An 8,876-nucleotide genomic window follows, 5' to 3' on the forward strand; every position below is an offset into this window, starting at 1 on the left:
GTCGTCTCAACGGATTTTTGATGGTGCCCTATTTAACGTGAATGCGGCCGTCTCTAGAGCGTATCCCCAAAATGATAGCGGTAAATCAGTAAGAGATATCATAGATCGCACCATATCTAGTAAACTATGATTACGACGTTCGGACACACCATTACACTGTGGTGTTCCGGGTGGCGTGAGTTGCGAAACTATTCCACAATTTTTCAAATGTACGCCAAACTCGTAACTCAAATATTCTCCTCCGCGATCAGATCGTAGGAATTTTATTTTCTTGTTACGATGATTTTCAACTTCACTCTGAAATTCTTTGAACTTTCCAAACGTTTCAGACTTATGTTTCATTAAGTAGATATACCCATATCTGCTTAAGTCATCCGGAAGGTGAGAAAATAACGATATTCGCCACGAGCCTCAACATTCATCGGACCACATACATATGTATGTATGATTTCCAATAAATCTGTTGCTCTCTCCATAGTACCGGAGAACGGTGTTTTTGTCATCTTACCCATAAGGCACGGTTCGCAAGTACCAAGTGATTCATAATCAAGTGGTTCCAAAAGCCCATCAGTATGGAGTTTCTTCATGCGCTTTATACCGATATGACCTAAACGGTAGTGCCACAAATAAGTTACACTATCATTATCAACTCTGCATCTTTTGGCTTCAACACTATGAATATGTGTGTCACTACTATCGAGATTTAATAAGAATAGACCACTCTTTAAGGGTGCGTGACCATAAAAGATGTTACTCATGTAAATAGAACAACCATTATTCTCTGATTTAAATGAATAACCGTCTCGCATCAAACAAGATCCAGATATAATGTTCATGCTTAATGCTGGCACCAAATAACAATTATTTAGGTCTAATATTAATCCCGAAGGTAGATGTAGAGGTAGTGTGCCGACGGCGATCACATCGACTTTGGAACCATTTCCCACGCGCATCGTCACCTCATCCTTAGCCAATCTTCGCTTAATCTGTAGTCCCTGTTTCGAGTTGCAAATATTAGCAACAGAACCAGTATCAAATACCCAGGTGCTACTGCGAGCATTAGTAAGGTACACATCAATAACATGTATATCACATATACCTTTGTTCACCTTGCCATCCTTCTTATCCGCCAAATACTTGGGGCGGTTCCGCTTCCAGTGACCAATCTGCTTGCAGTAGAAGCACTCAGTTTCAGGCTTAGGTCCAGGTTTGGGTTTCTATCAGTATGAATGTTGAAGCTCGTGGCAGATATCGTTATTTTCTCACCTTCACAGATGATTTAAGCAGATATGGGTATATCTACTTAATGAAACATAAATCTAAAACATTTGAAAAGTTCAAAGAATTTCAGAGTGAAGTTGAAAATCATCGTAACAAGAAAATAAAGTTTCTACGATTTGATCGTGGAGGAGAATATTTGAGTTATGAGTTTGGTCTACATTTGAAACAATACGGAATAGTTTCGCAACTCACGCCACCCGGAACACCACAGCGTAATGGTGTGTCCGAACGTCGTAATCGTACTTTACTTGATATGGTGCGATCTATGATGTCTCTTACAGATTTACCGCTATCGTTTTGGGGTTATGCTTTAGAGACGGCCGCATTCACGTTAAATAGGGCACCATCCAAATCTGTTGAGACGACGCCTTATGAACTGTGGTTTGGCAAGAAACCAAAGTTGTCGTTTCTGAAAGTTTGGGGCTGCCATGCTTATGTGAAAAAACTTCAACCTGATAAGCTCAAACCCAAATCGGAGAAATGTGTCTTCATAGGATACCCAAAGGAGACTGCTGGGTACACCTTCTATCACAGATCCGAAGGCAAGACATTTGTCGCTAAGAATGGATCCTTTCTAGAGAAGGAGTTTCTCTCAAAAGAAGTGAGTGGGAGGAAAGTAGAACTTGATGAGGTAACTGTACCTGCTCCCTTATTGGAAAGTAGTACATCGCAGAAACCAGTTTCTGTGACACCTACACCAATTAGTGAGGAAGCTAATGATAATGATCATGAAACTTCAGAACAAGTTACTACCGAACCTCGTAGATCAACCAGAGTAAGATCCGCACCAAAGTGGTATGGTAATCCTGTTCTGGAAGTCATGCTACTAGATCATGATGAACCTACGAACTATGAGGAAGCGATGGTGAGCCCAGGTTCCGCAAAATGGCTTGAAGCCATGAAATCTGAGATGGGATCCATGTATGAGAACAAAGTATGGACTTTGGTTGACTTGCCCAATGATCGGCAAGCAATTGAGAATAAATGGATCTTCAAGAAAAAGACTGACGCTGACGGTAATGTTACTGTCTACAAAGCTCGACTTGTCGCAAAAGGTTTTCGACAAGTACAAGGGATTGACTACGATGAGACCTTCTCACCCGTAGCGATGCTTAAGTCTGTCCGAATCATGTTAGCAATTGCCGCATTTTATGATTATGAAATTTGGCAGATGGATGTCAAAACTGCATTCCTGAATGGATTTCTGGAAGAAGAGTTGCATATGATGCAGCCGGAAGGTTTTGTCGATCCAAAGGGAGCTAACAAAGTGTGCAAGCTCCAGCGATCCATTTATGGACTAGTGCAAGCCTCTCGGAGTTGGAATAAACGCTTTGATAGTGTGATCAAAGCATTTGGTTTTGTACAGACTTTTGGAGAAGCCTGTATTTACAAGAAAGTGAGTGGGAGCTCTGTACCATTTATGATATTATATGCAGATGACATATTACTAATCGGAAATGATATAGAATTTCTGGATAGCATAAAGGGATACTTGAATAAGAGTTTTTCAATGAAAGACCTCGGTGAAGCTGCTTACATATTGGGCATTAAGATCTATCGAGATAGATCAAGACGCTTAATTGGACTTTCACAAAGCACATACCTTGACAAAGTTTTGAAGAAGTTCAAAATGGATCAAGCAAAGAAAGGATTCTTGCCTGTGTTACAAGGTGTGAAATTGAGTAAGACTCAATGCCCGACCAATGCAGAAGATAGAGAGAAAATGAAAGATGTTCCCTATGCTTCAGCCATAGGCTCTATCATGTATGCAATGTTGTGTACCAGACCTGATGTGTGTCTTGCTATAAGTCTAGCAGAGAGGTACCAAAGTAATCCAGGAGTGGATCACTGGACAGCGGTCAAGAACATCCTGAAATACCTGAAAAGGACTAAGGATATGTTTCTCGTATATGGAGGTGACAAAGAGCTCATCATAAATGGTTATGTTGATGCAAGCTTTGACACTGATCCGGACAATTCTAAATCGCAAACCGGATACGTGTTTACATTAAACGGTGGAGCTGTCAGTTGGTGCAGTTCTAAACAAAGCGTTGTGGCGGGATCTACATGTGAAGCGGAGTACATAGCTGCTTCGGAAGCAGCAAACGAAGGAGTCTAGATGAAGGAGTTCATATCCGATCTAGGTGTCATACCTAGTGCATCGGGTCCAATGAAAATCTTTTGTGATAATATTGGTGCAATTGCCTTGGCAAAGGAGTCCAGATTTCACAAGAGAACCAAGCACATCAAGTACGCTTCAATTCCATCCGGGATCTAGTCCAGGTGGGAGACATAGAGATTTACAAGATACACACGGATCTGAATGTTGCAGACCTGTTGACTAAGCCTCTTCCACGAGCAAAACATGATCAGCACCAAAGCCCAATGGGTGTTAGAATCATTACCGTGTAATCTAGATTATTGACTCTAGTGCAAGTGGGAGACTGAAGGAAATATGCCCTAGAGGCAATAATAATGTTATTATTTTATTTCCTTATATCATGATAAATGTTTATTATTCATGCTAGAATTGTATTATCTGGAAACATAATACTTGTGTGAATACATAAACAAGCTAAACGTCACTAGTATGCCTCTACTTGACTAGCTCATTAATCAAAGATGGTTATGTTTCCTAACCATAGACATGTGTTGTCATTTGATTAACGGGATCACATTATTAGGAGAATGATGTGATTGACATGACCCATTCCATTAGCTTAGCACCCGATCGTTTAGTATGTTGCTATTGCTTTCTTCATAACTTATACATGTTCCTATGACTATGAGATTATGCAACTTCCGTTTGCCGGAAGAACACTTTGTGTGCTATCAAACGTCACAATGTAACTGGGTGATTATAAAGGTGCTCTACAGGTGTCTCGAAAGGTACATGTTGGGTTGGCGTATTTCGAGATTAGGAGTTGTCACTCCGATTGTCGGAGAGGTATCTCTAGGCCCTCTCGGTAATGCACATCACCTAAGCCTTGCAAGCAATGCAACTAATGAGTTAGTTGCGAGATGATGTATTAAGAAACGAGTAAAGAGACTTGCCGGCAACGAGATTGAACTAGGTATTGAGATACCGATGATCGAATCTCGGGCAAGTAACATACCGATGACAAAGGGAACAACGTATGTTGTTATGCGGTCTGACCGATAAAAGATCTTCATAGAATATGTGGGAGCCAATATGAGCATCCAGGTTCCGCTATTGGTTATTGACCGGAGATGTGTCTCGGTCATGTCTACATTGTTCTCGAACCCGTAGGGTCCGCACGCTTAAGGTTTCGATGACAGTTATATTATGAGTTTATTAGTTTTGATGTACCGAAGTTAGTTCGGAGTCCCGGATATGATCACAAACATAACGAGGAGTTTCGAAATGGTCGAGACATAAAGATTGATATATTGGACGGCTATATTCGGACACCGGAAGTATTCCGGGGAAGTTTCGGATAAAACCGGAGTACCGGGGGGTTACCGGAACCCCCCGGGTGGTTAATGGGCCTCATGGGCCTAAAGTGGAGAAGAGGAGGGGCGGCCAGGGCAGGCCGCGCCCCCTCTCCCCCTAGTCTGAATTGGACAAAGAGGGAGGGGTGGCGCCCCCCCCTTTCCTTCCTCTCCTCTCTCCCTTCCTTCCCCCTCTCCTACTTGGACAAGGAAAAGGAGGGAGTCCTACTCCTGGTAGGAGTAGGACTCCTCCCTGGCGCGCCTCATCATGGCCGGCCGCCCCTCCCCCTTTCTCCTTTATATACGGGGGCAGGGGGGCACCTCTAGACACAACAATTGATCCTTGAGATCTCTTAGCCGTGTGCAGTGCCCCCCTCCACCATAATCCTCGATAATATTGTAGCGGTGCTTAGGCGAAGCCCTGCGACGGTAGAACATCAAGATCGTCACCACGCCGTCGTGCTGACGGAACTCTTCCCCGACACTTTGCTAGATCAGAGTCCGGGGATCGTCATCGATCTGAACGTGTGCTAGAACTCGGAGGTGTCGTAGTTTTGGTGCTTGATCGGTCGTCCGTGAAGACGTACGACTACATCAACCGCGTTGTTATAACGCTTCCGTTTTTGGTCTACGAGGGTACATGGACAACACTCTCCCCTCTCGTTGCTATGCATCACCATGATCTTGCGTGTGCGTAGGAATTTTTTTTAAATTACTACGTTCCCCTACACAAGTCCCCGCGGATGTCAGCCGTGTAGTTTAAACTTCCAAATCTGACCTGACGGCCAGGGGCGTAGCTTTTGATCTGCTCCAGACGGCCGAGCGAATCGGCCCGCAGTGCGAAGCCGCCGAAGACGAAGATCTGTTCGGGGAGGAAGGTCTCACCCTGGACTGCATCGCTATTGATGATCGTAGGAGCCATCGAGCCTGACGGCGACGACACAGAGGAACTCTCAATGGAAGCACCAATGTCGGTGTCAAAACTGGCGGATCTCGGGTAGGGGGTCCCGAACTATGCGTCCAGGCCGGATGGTAACAGGAGGCAAGGGACACGAAGTTTTACTCAGGTTCGGGCCCTCTCGATGGAGGTAAAACCCTAGGTCATGCTTGATTGATATTGATGATATGGGTAGTACAAGAGTAGATCTACCACGAGATCGGAGAGGCTAAACCCTAGAAGCTAGCCTATGGTATGATTGTTGATGTGTATGTTGTCCTACGGACTAAAACCCTCCGGTTTATATAGACACCGGAGAGGGTTAGGGTTACACAAAGTCGGTTACAATGGTAGGAGATCTTCATATCCGTATCGCTAAGCTTGCCTTCCACGCCAAGGAAAGTCCCTTCCAGACATGGGACAGAGTCTTCAATCTTGTATCTTCACAGTCCAGGAGTCCGGCTGAAGGTATAGTCCGGCCATCCGGACACCCCCTAATCCAGGACTCCCTCAGGCATCCTTGAAGAGAGTAGGCCAATAAAAACCAGATTGCAATACCTTATGTACAGTTCTATCTCCAGCATGGTGTCCTCCATAAGACTCAGAGTGACACTTGCGTAGGATCTGTTCCTGTTCATGCTCAGGTACACAACGTCTAATAACACCATCTACTCCTTCTTTATAAAGATGTGGGTCATCCCAAAAGTAATGTCTTAAATCATAGAAAAACTTTTTATTTTGTTGGTATGTGAAGCTAGGCGGTATAAATTTAGCAACAATATAATTAGCATAATTAGCATATCATGGAGTACTACGAGAAGTACTTATAACATTTAATTTTTCATCAGGAAAGTTATCATTAATAGGTAGTGGGTCATCAAGAATATTTTCTAACCTAGACAAGTTGTCTGCAACGGGGTTCTCAGCTCCCTTTCTATCAACAATATGCAAATCAAATTCTTGTAGCAAGAGAACTCATCTAATAAGTCTAGGCTTAGCATCTTTCTTTTCCATAAGATATTTAATAGCAGCATGATCAGTTTCAATAGTTACTTTAGAATCAACAATATAAGATCTGAACTTATCACAAGCAAATACAACTGCTAAAAGCTCTTTTTCAGTAGTAGCATAATTTCTTTGAGCATTGTCTAGAGTCTTACTAGCATAATGAATAACATTTAATTTCTTATCAACTCTTTGCCCTAGAACAGCACCTACAACATAATCACTAGCATCACACATAATTTCAAAGGGTAGGTTCCAATCAGGTGGCTGAACAACAGGTGCAGTGACTAATGCTTTCTTAAGTATTTCAAATGCTTCTACACAATCATCATCAAGGATAAATGGTATATCTTTTTGCAATAAATTAGTCAGAGGCCGAGAAATTTTTGAGAAGTCCTTAATGAACCTCCTGTAAAATCCGGCATGACCAAGGAAACTTCGTATACCTTTGATGTTCTTGGGACATGGCATCTTTTCAATAGCATCAACCTTGGCTTTATCAACTTCAATACCTCTTTCAGAAACTTTGTGCCCCAAGACAATACCTTCATTAACCATAAAGTGGCACTTTTCCCAATTCAAGACAAGATTAGTTTCTTCACATCTCTGCGAAACTCGATCAAGATTGCTCAAGCAATCATCAAAAGAGGAACCATAGACAGAAAAGTCGTCCATGAAAACCTCACAAATCTTTTCACAAAAGTCAGATAATATAGCCATCATGCATCTTTGAAAGGTAGCAGGTGCATTACATAAACCAAAAGGCATACGTTTATAAGCAAAAGTACCAAAAGGGCATGTAAAAGTAGTCTTTGATTGATCTCTAGCTGACACAGGTATTTGAGAGAAACCAGAATAACCATCTAGAAAGCAATAGTGTGTATGTTTGCATAATCTTTCTAGCATTTGATCAATAAAAGGTAAGGGGTAATGATCTTTCTTAGTAGCTTTATTTAATTTGCGGAAATCAATTACCATCCTATAACCTATGATAATTCTTTGTGGAATCAATTCATCTTTATCATTAGGAACAACAGTAATACCTCCCTTCTTAGGGACACAATGGACAGGACTTGCCCACTCACTATCAGCAACGGGATAGATTATACCTGCCTCCAGAAGCTTTAGCATTTCTTTTCTTACCACTTCTTTCATTTTAGGATTCAGACGTCGTTGAGGATCACGAACTGGTTTGGCATCTGCTTCCAAATTTATTTTATGTTGACATAGAGTGGGACTAATAGCGGCACAGTGCTTCTTCAGAGTTTTCAATAATCTTTCTTCTTCATGCTCTGAAAGGTTAGCACTAATAATAATAGGATATATCTTCTTTTCATCAAGATAAATATATTTAAGATTATCAGGCAAAGGTTTGAGCTCAAACACGGGATCACCCTTGGGTGGAGGAGGATCCCCTAAGATTTCAACAGGCAATTTGTGATGCGGAATAGGTCCCTGTTTAAAGAATACTTCATCTATTTCCCTTCTTTCATTCATGAACATATCATTTTCATGGTCTAGCAAATAGTGTTCTAAAGGATCACTAGGAGGTACGGCAATATAAGCAAGACCAATAATTTCATCCTTACTAGGTAATTCTTCCTCACGATGTTGTTTACTAAATTTAGAGAAATTAAACTCATGAACTATATCATCCAAGCCAACAGTAACAACATTCTTAGTGCAGTCTATGGTAGCATTGACATTATTTAAGAAGGGTCTACCAAATATAATGGTACAAAAGCTATCTTGTGGAGAAGTAAGAACAAGAAAATCAGCAGGATATTTAGTTTTCCCACACAAGACTTCAACATCTCTAACAATTCCAATTGGTGCAATAGTATCTCTATTGGCAAGTTTAATAGTAACATCAATATCTTCTAACTCAACAGGTGCAATTTCGTTCTTAATTTCTTTGTATAAGTCATGAGGTATAACACTAGCACTAGCACCCATATCACATAAGCCATGATAACAATGATCTCCTATTTTAACAGAAATAACAGGCACGCCTACCATAGGTCTATGTTTATCCTTATCACAAGGTTTAGCAATTCTAGCAGTTTCACCTTCAAACTGAATAACATGCCCATCAGTATTATCAGACAAGAGGCATAGGGTAATACTTTTGATGAAATTCCAGCTTCAATCTTTTATAGTCCCATGATCTCATATCATCACATAGCCTATACCATATCAA

Source organism: Triticum dicoccoides, chromosome 7A, assembly GCF_002162155.2.
Source record: "Triticum dicoccoides isolate Atlit2015 ecotype Zavitan chromosome 7A, WEW_v2.0, whole genome shotgun sequence".
Lineage (NCBI taxonomy): Eukaryota > Viridiplantae > Streptophyta > Magnoliopsida > Poales > Poaceae > Triticum > Triticum dicoccoides.